Here is a 14588-nt window from a genome sequence, read left to right on the forward strand (position 1 = left end):
TTGTGGCTGTTGCTGTTGTTTTAAGGAGAAAGCAACTCAAACATTGCCCAGCATCTCTCATTTTGCTTACTGACTTTTTCTTGCAAAGGATGATGTTCAAATCTTCTAAAGCCTTGTCTGACTGGCTGGACCTTATTAACACAATTTGAACTTGGAGAAAAAGCAACAAAACATTTTGTAGTTCATGATTACTGTGAAATGTTGGTTACAACACAGAGGGCAAATTCAGCCTGTCAGTCTTTGCTGCTATTAAACATACCTTGAGCCCTGAAGAAGGCTGAGTCACTTTGTGGGGGAAGAAATTATCTGGTTGCATTAGAAAATGGAATTCCAATAAAAGATTACATCTGATGAATGGCACACACATTCTTCCTAGGGACAGCAAGAAGCAGAACCAAGTAGAATCAGATGTACAAGAGGTTGCACATTTTAACTAATGCTGTTCTCTGACAATATCAAAAACCCCAATGCTCTGTGTGGATTGGCCTCTTGCACACTGGGGGAGAGAGCCCATTTCAGGCCAACATGAAAAAATCCAGTTATGCAAAGCAACTTAACTGAACCTCTGAATTTAACTATAGTGTCAGCAGTATTTTCCAGTTTGTGCTCTTGAAGTCAAGCCGAGAGAGCTACTCTTCTAAGAGTGATCCAGCCTCACTCATTAAAAAGATAACATTTTCAGAGAATTATTAGAATGGTCCACCATTAAATAGCTGCATCAGGCACTCCCAAGGAATGAAGCATTCAAAAGCATTCAAAAGAACTATCCACTTCCTCTAGAGTCACTTAAATGTCTAAGTTATTAAAATATTCATCCCAAGTGTTGAGTGATAGATCTGTAGGCACATTTAAGTTTTCCCACCACTGGGCCATCCAGAAAAGCAAACATTAAGCATGATTTGGAGAGCTTTCAAGTCAAATACAAAAGAACAAATTCTTAGATTCACTGAAAAATTATTGCTTTAATGTTATTTTTTCAAGCTTTGAACAAAAGCTCTGCAAACCCCTTGTCTCCACAAGGGAAATTCGGACACTAAGAACTGAAGGGAAATAATCAATGCAATGTGAGTTTTAAGGAGAAGGTAGTCTATTATTTTGAAATGTCTGTAATCCTCAAAACTTGGTAATGCTTTGCAAGGGGAGAGAACTGCAAAAAATCCAGTTAGGAGATTGCACATACTACTTGGTATTACTTTCAGTTCTGATTAAGCGGCAAGCCCAAAAATCAAGAAAGGACAAGCATTTCAAAAAAATCAACATAAACTAGTAATCACTCAAAGTACAAAGGACTAATCAGAAAAATCCTTAAATTTAGTAACTGAGAGGTAAGAGTATTTTATGGCCTGTGTTGATTTTGGCTTGCTTCTGTTTTTTAAATCAAGGTTCCTTTTTACTGGGGACCTTTATATATTATATAACTCCAGGAATGAAGGAATGTGTCTGCATTCCCAAGGACGGGCAGTGAACAAGAAGGAATACAGATGAGTGTACAGTTCCAAACAGAATGATCAAAAATCAGAGACATTTTTATTTGCCCAGAGAAACCAGGTCTGTAGTGTCTATTACATGTCATTAAAACTGTTCACAGGACAAGAGCTTGAGATGCCCTGATGTTTCTGGTTATTGAGACAAGACTAAAAGCAATCATCATCCTCTATTGCTCACTTGGAAGCTACAATTATCCTGGCCAGTAGGACTTGAAAAAAGATATCCATTCTTCCAGAAATCTGAAGCATAGTCTCCTAGTCTGGATAATTACACTGCTTAAATTGCAGATCCAACCCTAATTATTCAATTTGCTGAGCAACAAAAAGATCTGAAGCTGGAAATAAACATTTGGCTCCTGCTTTGCTGTCTTTTGTACATTCTACCTAGGAACATAAGAATGGATTGTGTGCCTTCAACCTAAGCTTATGTGTTTTTCTGAGTGGCTGTCTAAATTCACTTTTACATTCTCTTCCACTAGGAACTTTCTAGATCTCGAGATATCTGTAAGATGGGCTTTAAGATGAGATTTCTTAGACTTCTAATGTAAAAATAAGAGAAATACAGGTCAAGAGAGAAAAAAAGAAAAATTTCAGACTGCTTTCCAATCCTGATGAGGTAAAAACAACTTACCTACAAACTTCAGAACATCTTGTTCCCTGAAGATATCCAGATACTGGATAAATCATTCACCCTCATTACTTTATAAGAGGTAACAAAACCTCTTACAATTTTGAACTCAGCATGTTTTTTTGGCACCAGATATCTGATGATAGCTAACTAAGTGTAGTATTGCTGTCTTGAATTTAAACTCTGAGAGTTGAAAGAAATATGAAGTGAAAAAAGTACAAGAAAGTTGCTTTAATTTTGCTATTTTTAATTCTCAAAATTTTCTAAATGCAATCTGCTCTATGGAGTTGATTTGACTACAATTTATATTAATGAAACATTTCAAGAGCACACTGCTTTGCAATAAAAACTTGTAGCTATGAGCACAACACTGATTAAAATGAAGGTTTTGGTGGTGGTCTGAAGAAAGCTTTGTTGGGTTGTGGTGCTTTTTTTCCCCCCTACAGAGAAACAGAAATAACCTGTCATGACTAAAAATTATCTCAGATCAAAAGTATTGCATTTTTTTCCCTGTTAGAGGAAGATAATTCTCACCCATACCCATAAAAAATTCCATCCATAAATTATAGGCAGCCTGAAGCTATAGTACCATAAATACCAAAAGAGAATACTCACTGTCAGCTACCAGATATCTTCATGTCTTAAACTATGGTAACTTGCCTTCTGGTTGTGTGGTCCAACAGGTGAGTTAAAATAAATTTTGTAAGACTGCAATAGTGGTTTTGTACACTTCAGGCCTTCAGTTCTTGATGGTAAGCTGAATTTAGAAGTAATTGCTACTCTCTTGTCAAGCAAATCCTTATCCTTCCTTGGTGACAGCAGGACAGTCAATATAATCCATTCTCTTTTCTTTACACAAAGCACAGCTGCCTTATGATGAACAAGAGAACAAGACATAGATTTTTCCTCATAGAAAAAATATTCCTGCTTCAAGTTTCTTTCTGTTCATGTAGGCTTCACAGTGAGGGTGTCAGAAGTCACAGCATAAAATCAGACTGGAAAAATGAATTTCCCACCTTGGATACCAATAAATGGAAGTATGCAATTAAATAATATAATATCTAAAAAATGTCTCTTCAAAGCAGTAACAGATTAAAATTTGCTGGCAACAATTCCAATACCTACCCCAATAACTTACTGTTCACTATACCTTGCTTTCTCTGCTTTTTTCATTCTCTACTTTGATTCCTTTACCTGACTTGCTTTCCAACAACACAGCTCAATTAGAGATACTGCATTGTGCTCCATTTCATTTCTGCAAACATGACAACTGTTGTCACCTTCTGTGAAGCCCACTTGATCATCATCTTGGATTCTCCAAATCTCGGAGAACTACAGCAAAAGATTGGACTAATTAAAGCCTTTTAGCATTATTGTCTGACAGTTCCCTGTCATAATTCTGAAGTCTTGCACATTCACAACTTTTCTTTCCTCCTGGTTTGTTAATTGATGCTCTAAAATCAACTGCTTTCTCAGTTCAGTCTATTCTGTCTGTGCATGTGACATCTACGCTCAATCCGAGATAAACAAAACCATTACAACCCCACACATAGAATCCTGTGCCTTATCGGTATCTTATTGATAAAACATTGAACCTCCAATGGCAAAATCATGAAAGACTTATGCAAGACACATCAAACCAGTTTGCAGTACTCTCTTTGTGAATTGGAAGGTCTAAAAATAATTTCAAAGCCCTATTTAGATAGTGACTATTTAAGGCCTGAACAAGGCTGTATCTATGAATTTTTAAAAACAGTTGTATTTTTTAGCAAATACCTTGAATTTCTTATTTATAGATCCTTTCAATTTTATGAGACTCCAATTGTATATGGCTGTGCCATTTATTTTAGCTATACCATTTAGCACAATCTCAGCTTTTGTATTCTGTTAACAACTTAAGAGAAATATTCTTACTTAATTCTGTCAGTTTATTTCTTTGCAAGGCAAAGAAAATGTTAGCCCTGTATGGTTATAATTTACTGAGGATGAGAAAATGTAGGTAGTGAGGGTGAGTCATCACATCTGCTGTACTTTCATTTAATAAGAACAAACCTTCGAAAGCATAATTGGGCAGTCCTTAGACAGAATGATCAGTGATCCTTCAGTATGTGTAATTAAATGTTTACTAAGCTCATCAATAAGAATTTGGATGTACAAAACCTTAAAAGAAGAAACACATTGTGGCATCTGTTGAAAATAACAGCAATTTTTTCTTGCTTTCCTTCATAAGATAGATGACCTACTGAGATAAGTGCAGGGATTTCATTGAAATTGGGAAGAAATTTAATCTTTTATCTGGGTTTCCCTGAATCTATCTTATGTGTGCAGGAAAATGTAAGTCTGTCTCCAGGGTAAGCAGCTTGGTTGCTGCTGACAACAGCACACTACAGCTGCTGTTAGCAGAAACCAGAATGCATGAATCCAGTGATTCAGCTGTACTTGAATGGCTGATGGCTCCTTGTGTAAGATCTCAAAGAACTTTTCATATTTGATTTGATAAAGATATTCCAATTTTACTTCCATCTGGAATCAAGTGTAAATGTAAAAACCTTAACCTAGCCAGACCTAATTCCAGATTTGAAGGTAGTTCTCAGGAATTTCTGTGAGAGCTTGGCAGCAAAGCAATGTTTGTTCCTCTCTTTTGGTGCCCAGAAACTTACAGTTCAGAACAGGGGGTATGAAAAAGGAGAGTAGGAATGATGTGAGCTTTTGCTTAACTAAGTTACTGTGTATTAAAGTAACTTGTATTAAATTCTTTGAGGCACCAAATCCTTTGATTAAAGATAATTTGGACTGTGTTATGGTTTGAACTAATGGATTTAGATTATTCACAACAATTTAAAAAGTGGTCTTAATGTGTCTATATTTCTATTTTTCTTTACAAAGCAGAACATGGTTAGTAGCTTAGCAGGACCCTTTCAGCTAACAAAAGAACAAACTTGGCATCATTAAGATTAATGGGGTGGGAAAATAAAGAGCAGCTGTCCTCCACATTAGCACTAAAAGGTTTACTTGCTTGTGGTCTTGTAATTTGGGAGTGCCCTATAGCTGCTTACACGCTTGAAGGTTTTCCTCAGGCCTCATGTTTGCCTCAGCCAGGTTCTTTGGCAGGGTAGGGCAGGTTTCTACTGCCTCCATCTCAGGCAGCCTTCTGGAGAGGGAGCCCCAGTTGCACACTAAAGCCCCAGCCTGGAGTAAGTACATTCTATTGCTATGTGAATGTGAAGGAGATGCCAAGTGGAAGAAATTATTTTCTGTAATTTGTTCTTTACTATATCAAACCCACGACTTGAATAATCTCAAGAGTTATTATTCAAAGTGAAGCATTTGCCATAATATTTTCATAAATACTTTCCACATTTACAACTGTGTTTCAGTCAAACAGAAGTTGCAATAAAGTAAATGCTGTTTTAAACTTATCTACTATACTTTGCTACAACTTTCTAATGCTGAAAAGTTCAGTAAGGTAGGGAACAGAATACATAATTCTGAGTGAATCTTGTGGAAACACTGGGGAAGGTACTTCAGGAAGCAATTTAGCAGTCAGCATGTAGCAAAGATGAGAATAATTATCAAACAGCTGTATATATTCCAAAGACTTATGCTGTGATCAAGTTAGCATGCTGGTGGCATAGAATGTCATATCATATCAGGCATCCATTACAACAGATCAGGCAGTGCAGTACTTTAAATCCATGAACCACTGTGCAAAATGTAACATCAGTGTCAACTTCGCAGCCTTTCAGGATGGCTGCAGCAGAGATCTTGCTCAGTAGGGTGTGACTGTGTGATCCAGTTGCTGTCTGGGAAATCTATTACATTTAAGAACTGTCCAAGAAAGCATCCAAAAGTGGGCAATAAATTGTTGTAATATGTACCCATTGAATAAGAAGAAGCAGTAAACCTAACTCCTGCATCACTGATTTAGAATAAACCACATAGGGATGAAGACAACCCAAAGGGAGGTTTTGCTAAGACAGTATAAATAAAACATATCACTCAGTTTATTTGGCTGCCCCAGATTTCTGTCATATTTCTTGAAAGCTGGCAGTACAGTAGCTAAAACCTTCTCCTACATGAGGGCAATGCTTGGAAAACAGGATTTCACAGCATCAAAAGCAGGGACCTTAATGTAGCTCAAACATACTGGATCTTCCACACAAGCCTTCAGCATCTTTCAGTGCCACTTAATTCAGGGTGAGATGAGAGCCCAAACTTCTACATTCACTTGTTAACTATTTTTTTAAATAATACTTGAAAGATTCTTTTATTGTAGTCATTGGCAAAAGAGTAATTGGCTTTTTCTTTTGATGACCAAGTAAATAGAAAATGGTTGGAAATACTGTACCATTTAATTTGTAAGTTAATAACACATCCTGCTTCAGAAAATGCTTAATAGCTACATGAAAAGCCCTGTATAAACACAGATATCAGAGATACCTTTCTAAGAGCCATCTGCAATTGGATTACTTCTTGCTACATTTTCTGCAGTGTTTTGCTTTTGATGAGGCAGAATCCTGACTCTGTTTAGCTGCTCTAAATAGCTACACATGTATCACACAACATACAACATGTATCTTCTATCTTGTTAATCTTGGTGTGAGGAAGGGAGGCAGTACAGCTTTCAGGACTCTCTCAAAGACCATAAGAACTATACTACCACTTTCTTTTCCTCCCCAAAAAAAACCTGACAAAAAAAGGGCAGTCTAACGTTATGGAAATGCTCCCTTTATTAAAGAAGATCCAGAAAGACAATTGCTGGGAGCAGTAAGGCAAGCTTAAAAATCAAGTTAATATGACTTGTATCAGCTCTGATGTTATTAGAGGTTCTCCAGACTGAACAGAAATACTGTACTTCTTATATTCAGCAACTTGGCTTTTATTCTTTTTTTTTCTTTAACTAATGCTTAAGGTTCAGATATGTAATTCATTTCCAAGACTGCATACATTCAATTTGTCTTATATATGGTTGCAGAGCAGCAGATTTTGTGCTTTTCTGTAATAAAAAGTTTTTTCTGCCCCCACCAAAAAAAAAAACCAAAAAAGGACAGAATCAAACATTTTGGAAAGTCTCCACACAAAGCGCAGCGCCGCAGTGCCAACACCCCGGTGCGCGGCAGCCGCGGCCCCGCGGGCTCCGGGCGGGCGGAGCTCGCCGCTCGGGGGGCGGCGGCTCCAGGCGCTCTCCCGGCGGGGCTCCCGTCCGGGCAGCGGCGCTGCGGCCGCCCGGATCAGCCGTCGCGCGGCCCCCGGCCCCGCCCGAGCGAGCCGGCGCTCTCCGCGCTCCACAAGCGCCAGGACTACACCTCCCGGCTGTCCCCGGAGCGAAGCCACCTCCTCTCCGCGGGGCGGCTGGGAAGCGTGGTCACCGCCGCCCGTTCCGCTCGGGCGCCGCCCGGGCCGGGGCCCCGCGGAGCGCAGCGGGGCGGGGCGGGGCGGCCGCAGCGCGGCGGGCGGAGCGCGGCCCCCCCGCGCCCAGGGGCGGGAGCGCGGCACCGGCCCCGCCCGTGGCGCTCCGTGGAGCTGTTCAGCGCCCAGGTGCTGAGTCTCCCCGCGGCTTACGGAGGCTCCGGCGGCGTTCCCTTCTCACCGCTCCCCGGTGCGGCCATGGCCCCGGCGCTCAGCCGCCTCCGCCAGGCGTTCTGAGCGCCCGCCCGCCCGCCGCGCCCCGGCGTGGATGCAGCAGCTCCAGGCGCCCCTGGCTCCGCGGGGGAAGGCGGCAGGTAAAGCTTTTCCCTCCCCGCCCATCCGCATTACATCTCCGCCCGCCCTCCGCTCGGAGCTGCTGGCTCGGGGGGCTCTTGCCGAGCCGAGAGCCAGAGGCTGCCGGAGGCGCGAGTTGCGTGCAGGGAGCGAGCTCCGCGAGGCGGACCGCGGGGAACAAAGCGGTGCGGTCCAGATGCCTTTGAGTAGTTTCGTTATTTTAGTTTCCGGGGAGTGGGGAAGGGAAGAGCGGGATGGCTGATTAACTGCAAATATCTGTACTTACTTAGATGTAGGGGGGAAATACCCCTACGTATATTGATTTGCTCATGGAATCACATTCCTATTCTCATGGTTCAGCAGGGGAAAAATGCGTTTGTCATACAGGTAAGATAGTGCTATAGTCAAGACTGCAAAATGGTTTCCTTGAGTACCCTCCTTAACTGTAATGCTTGTATAGATTTTGCACTGCAATGATTTCTTACTTCTTTCTGTGTGGATTACCAGCCCCACTGAAGAGCTAGGATAAGCAGCAGAAGGTCAGAGTAGCAGCCACAGTGTTTCTGTGACAAAGTGTCAGATAAAGAGAGGAAAAATTTCCACTGTATTTAAGGCCAAATGGCAAGTTCATCCTACATGAAGTCAATTAGAGCCAAGCATTGTGCTGTTATGCCTGATGCTTCAGGCTTCCTCTTAGCGCTGGGTGATGAATAGGGAATTGAGCAAGCGTATTAATCATGCATAATCAAGCAGCAAGTGTTCTTCTCTGCTTGTATGTGTAGTACCTTCTGTCACAGGATCAGTGAGTATTCCTGACCTATCAAAAGACTGTTGCACCCTAAACTGTGTAGGATGCAGCTGCACCCTTTTTGTGTTGTTGGTAAGACAGGTTAACTTACCCTTCTGAGAGTGGCATGGGAAGGGGAATCCTGGCAAAACAGAAACTCAGCACTTTTCTCAGGTGTAGATGGTGAGAAAAGTTTAACCCAGGAGACTGCATGGAGTCAGAGCAGGAACTTCTACAGTTTCTGTGCTGATTTTCAAACGAAACTGAAGAACCAAACTAAGATTAAAAAATTGCTTCCTTTAGAAAATCAAATGCAGTCTAATTAGCATACTCTTAGCGCTTTGCCTTAACTTACTTCTGCCCTGTATCTAGAAATTCTTTGTGTATTAAGCATCCCCTGCTCCCCGTGTTACTATATCATTGTCAGAAGAAAAGAGCCAGAAAAACAATTGCAGGCAGCAGTAAGGTAAGTAAAAGGAAAATCATGGGACTCACATAAATTCCCATAATATTAAAGGTTCTCCAGTCTGGACAGAAACATAGTGCTTCTTATATTCATTGACTTGGCTTTCTTCTTTTCTTTTTTTAATTTTTTGTACTAATTATTAGGATTCAGGTGTGTAATTAATTTCTAAGATAGTGTGCATTCAATTTGTCTTATAGAGGCTGCAGATTGACAGATTTTGTGCTTTACTGTAATAAAAAGAAGTTGAATAGATTGAATGCAGTCTGATAGTCATCTCACATCCAAAAGCTCTCCTTCCAATATGCACCTTGGACATGCAGGGGCGTAACATCTGGCTTTTAACAGTAGCCTTTTAAGGATCAATTGAGTTAATAATTAAAATAGTGCTTTACTGTAAAATTAAAAATCAATTTGTGCACATGACTGTGTGCAAGGCAAGCTTCTCCTCACACCAGCAGAATTAGATTTCCTGACACAGCTCCTCCCTACCTCTGCCTTTTAGTCTAAGAGCCATCGAAGCCTCAGAGCACGTGATCACTATGTGTGATTTAAGCGATGCTATTGAATTTTTTCCACAGGGAACAATTACTATAGAGTGACAAGTCAACCATTTTGATCTTAACAGATCCAGCTCTGTTTAGTGATGGTAACCATAGCATACTCTGCCTAACCCAGTCTGATTTTCTCACTGTAGCAGTTTGCTTCTAATTTAAAAGGACACTGTTAAACCTTAACATAGGTTCTCATTTTTGGGTAGGAGTAAGTGGCTTTATAACAGGACGTTGTAGACATTTCAGCTCTATGTTCGCAGTTGCTTCTGCCTGCAACAGCCCTCAAGAAGCCACTAAAATATGAGAAAAGCTAAGCAGCGTGCTCTGACCACACCCCTACATTGCCATAATTCATAAACCGAGACTCTGTGCTTGCTGCCACATTCATATTTCTCTACCTGGTCAGTTAGGACAAAGACAAAGCTGCTTTGTCCTAATGAAGCCAGTGCAGCATGCTTTTAATAGAGCAAACAATCTGGGCTTCCCAAAATATATTAAAAAGGACTCTTGTGTTTCCCAACATTGTTTATGCTAAAGGCTATTGCAAATAGAATATTTCTGCTAATTACTTGTATGTCAGCTTGGGCAATAAACAATCAATATTTTACTGATGTAGGATCCACTGCAACTTTCTGTGTCCAGTTATCATGCATTCAGCACCGTAAATTAAATCTCAAGTTGCAATTTCTTTGTGGAAATGTTTATTTTAACTTCCAAAGGGGACTGCTGAAGTCATGGAAATGTTTCCATTACACTTCAGTAAAAGTCTGTTTTTCAAAAAGACTTGCGCAGAAACCTGACCTGGATGTATTTTTACTGTTAGAGCCACTGTTATGATCACACTATACAGCAACACATTAAGGGTAGGGGTTTTTAAAGGATTAAAAAAATTCTTATAAGGACAATCTGTACAAAAATGCTAGAGTTAATGATCAACATATGCTATGGAAAAGCAGAGACTTTTTAACTGCTGTATGAGGGAGAACGACAGGACACATACCTTTATATGGTATGGAGAATCAAAGTACTCTGTATTACCAAAATAATCTTTTTAATATTGTCCCCTAGGTATGGCTGAGATGGCTTATGTATTTTCTACAATTCTAAAAACAGAAACAATAATTTTATATATTGCGTAGTGCCAATTTTCTACTTGAATTCTAGCAATTCTTGGCATTAAACATAACTAGATTTTACTTATCCCCATAAATGCCTGTAAATTGTTATATGATACTCCCAAGTCTACTCTTTAAAAAAGGCATTTAAATGCACACTGCAATAAGCAATTATGTACTGCTTCATTTTAGAAGAAAGGGCCTGCTTACTAAAAAGGAGCAATCCCAGTGACTTGCTTCAAGTATCAAGTAATGTTTTCAGTGTATTTTGAAGGTATAGCTTGTAAGTAGTGTTTAAGCATTTGTTTTAAGTTCTCCCCAACACTCCATAACAGAAGAAAATTGTAGCTGCACTCTAGGCATTATTGCTATAATCATGTATCTTTATGTCTCATAAGTCAAAGCCACTCTAAAATCTGGGAAAATGTTAGACTATGATTGAATTGTGACATCGTTGTAAAAAGGGACAATCCATAATTTGAGCTGACAGCACAATGCTGACAAGATTTGCAGAAATACTCACTTCCATTTTATTTTGTCTTGAACAAGTAGTTTCTGAGGAATGGGCAGTTTGGAGACAGTATCTACATAGAATTGCAATGAATACAAGATTTTTCTCCTTGTGTAAGTTCTACTCAGCTTTGTTTCTAGTGCTTGGGATGGGGACAAGAAGAGGAAAACTATGGGACAGAGGGCAAGCCCTGCACACACAGTTGTACTTATCCACTGGGAAGTCACCAGATTTTGGTGATTCCTGACTTGGTCATGCACATGCTGCCCTTTGAGGACTCTGCTGTCAGGCACTCAGCTTTGACTCTAAAAGGAGGCAGAATGCTGTCATTCCTTAAAGAAGTGACCAGCAAACATCCTCTTGAGTCAAAGCAGGAGTAAGCAATTCATGATTATAGAAAATTTCAGTGAATATGAGGGAAACTGAGAAATCTCTCAGTCTTGAACCTTGTGCTGCAAGTTTGAGGTTTAACAAGCATATTTAAAGAACAGAAAGATCACTCTGTGTGAGCTGACCCCAGTCTCCTCAGTGGGAGTAAGTGCCTGGGCAGAATGCCTGCTTCTCTGTCAGAGATGATTATTCTCTCTGGCCTAATACTTGATAGTTTGCATTCTTCACTCACCTGCTATTTTACAGAGCAGAGGTGATAGGCCTGGACTAGCACCTATTTGCAAGAGCTGCACAAAACTATTTGTTCTGTTATTTTTCAGATTTCTTTTTTTGCTTTTTTTGAGATGTGTCTGAGGCTGTGTTTGCTATCAAAAAATTACACTTGGGTTTTTTAGATCTCTTGCTACTTGTCCTCAAAAAATGCAACTTGATAAAAGTTGCAAATACAGACATCTGAGGTATTCCACATGAAACACACAGGACCAAATTATTGAAAATTTCTGAAACAAACAAAATTTCCATTAGTTTCCATTTAAGATGGTTATACAGTTTTCTTTCAATTTGGAACCAAGATGTCTCAGAAATTACAAAAGAAGAGTAATCTATATACAACCAATATTCAACTCACAAGAAGTGAGTGTCCACCTCTGCCTGTCCACTTATCTTTGTGCCAGCATAAAAGGATTATTCTTGTTACATTTGCAGTAGAGAGTTGCTTTGGTGACATGGTTTGCTATCTTTGCTTTGGAAGTGCATTAAAACTTCAGCATCACTAATATAAAGCAGAAAAACATTAAATTGGCATCCTAAAAGTATGGGAAATTATTTTTAAAGCTGCCCTTTTTTAAACATGATTCACACAGCATCTGTTGAAACTTGCACTTTGGAAAGTAGTGTGTGACCTATGACACAGCTCAACTACAGAATAAAAACAAGATTTAACAATTCAGTTCGGTTTTGAGATAATTAAAAATGCATATTCTTCATATAATAAGAGGATGTTTACTTTAGAAATATATTACCAGGGAACAGGTTACAATTAAACAACATAGGCTGAGAAATTCAGATTTAAAAATGAATTACATCAATGCTTAGACTTCTACCACTTTCTTACGGGGAAAAAGCCCACAAGATGCACTATGAGTTCAGAGCAAACTGCAGAGAGCACGTTCTGGGCTCTGTTCAGGGTAGCTGATTGCTGTCTCAAGGAGTACAGTTAAGGAAAAAGTTTAATGTGGGTTTACTGTACAACCACACCCCCACCCCCACTCCCTTGTCTTCTAAAAGGCATCAGCTTGAACAGCATTCTATTACTGTTACATAATTTTAAAGTTTAACCACATATAGCTGCTTAAATCTGAAAGCTGAGTTGATAAATGTAAGACAAGTGTTTTCTCTGAGGTAGTTAAGACTTCTGTTAACTACTGTTCCTCAATCTATTTCAGTATTAACAATAGCAAAAATACCTTTAAAGTAACAAGCCATATCTGCCACTCAAAAGTACACAAGCTTCAATATATTTTAAAACTGACTCAAGTAAAAGAGAAATAATAACTGGATTCCATCTGTCCCTCTTGACTATTTCTAAATGAGTTAACATTGATTAACAGTTTTGCTTTAACACAGGGTTTTGGTGATTTTTTTAGCTCTTTTCCACCTGTACTGTGCTTCAAGCACAGTAGAATCTTTTCAGTTTTAAGCAGGATGTCTTGCTTCAATGTTTTCTCTGCCAAAAGGAGAGTTAAGTGGTCATTTTATTCCTTTCACTTACTCCAAACATTGGTACAGCCATGTTGGAAAAAGGGGTAAAATTCCACAGATTTCTTTTGGGTAACTGCATTGCAAAGAGGCTAGCAGGAAAATTCATGATCAGCAAGCTGTGAAACTTTGTTTTCTTACTTTACTAAGGAATTACTGCCTGGAGAAAAAGTAGAGTTTAACCCTTTCTGGGAAGAGATAATACCTAAGAAAAGTAAGCAGCTATCTGTTGAGGGGCTGTACTTATCTGTACAGGCTACTCCATCCTTTCCATATTGCTAAGCAGGACTGTCATTGAAAACAATGAGAAATTCTGTCTCAGTGAGAAATGACAAGTGAAAATACATCAGAATTATAAGTGTGCCCTGAAACACTTCAGATCTCACAGACTAGAAGAAAAAAATACTCAGTTCCTGACTCCTTCATTACAGTTACTTCTGTGAAATCAGCACTGCCATACAGATGAGAGATCAAAGATTTATAGCTTTTCCTCTAGGAGTCCTTCATTGAGCTCGAAGCTGACTCCACTGATGACCCTACCTGCAGAAAGAAAAGACAGGGAGAGTCTAGAAAACCCTGCATGGACAGGAGTCTCTTATTCAAGCTAAGGAACTGGCAGCAAAAATTGAAGAAAAATAATCTTAATTTTATTATTTCTTTGTGAACTAGTATGTGTTAGCAGAACTAGTCAGAGGATAGAGAGCAGTTGGTGTTCTCTTGTTGCCATGAGAGAAAAGAAGGATAAAATCCCTCTTGGAATTCCTTAGTGCCTCTTTGAGAGAGAGAGAGGGAAGAAGAGACCCTGACAATATGAATTCCTGAGCAGGTGGATACAGTCACTGCTAGCACAGGCTGGAGATGGGGATCCTTGCTAGTCCCAGAGGATGCACATACCACCCCTTTTTCATTCAGGTCTCTCATTCTTCTCATGACTTAATGCTTTTAACTATTATTTCTCACACAGTTTTTTCTTGCTCAAACAAGTTTCAAATGTCACACCTACGAGGAGGAAAAGGATTTTTAGTTTGTTTAGTTATTGTAAATAAATACATCCATTATGCCCTTTCATTCCTTCACCTGGTGGACTGCCAGCAGCTACCTACCATTCTTCAAAAGGGCTCCATAACACAGCCACAAAGTTTTCCTCCATGCAATCTCAGTTTCAAATGAATGTATACTTCCCATAGAAGCT

The 14588-nt window shown here is 39.6% G+C and overlaps 1 protein-coding gene across 1 annotated transcript in view; it reads left to right on the forward strand.

The window, feature by feature from the left end:
• The first annotated feature begins 7578 nt into the window (after nt 1–7578).
• The window catches only part of SMPD3 (sphingomyelin phosphodiesterase 3), a 101735-nt gene continuing 94725 nt past the window's right edge, over nt 7579–14588 (forward strand). The window contains exon 1 of the mRNA XM_068202783.1: nt 7579–7838. The gene's annotated coding sequence lies outside the window, so the exon portion shown is untranslated. The remainder of the gene's footprint in view (nt 7839–14588) is intronic.

This window comes from Anomalospiza imberbis, chromosome 12, assembly GCF_031753505.1.
Source record: "Anomalospiza imberbis isolate Cuckoo-Finch-1a 21T00152 chromosome 12, ASM3175350v1, whole genome shotgun sequence".
Classification (NCBI taxonomy): domain Eukaryota; kingdom Metazoa; phylum Chordata; class Aves; order Passeriformes; family Viduidae; genus Anomalospiza; species Anomalospiza imberbis.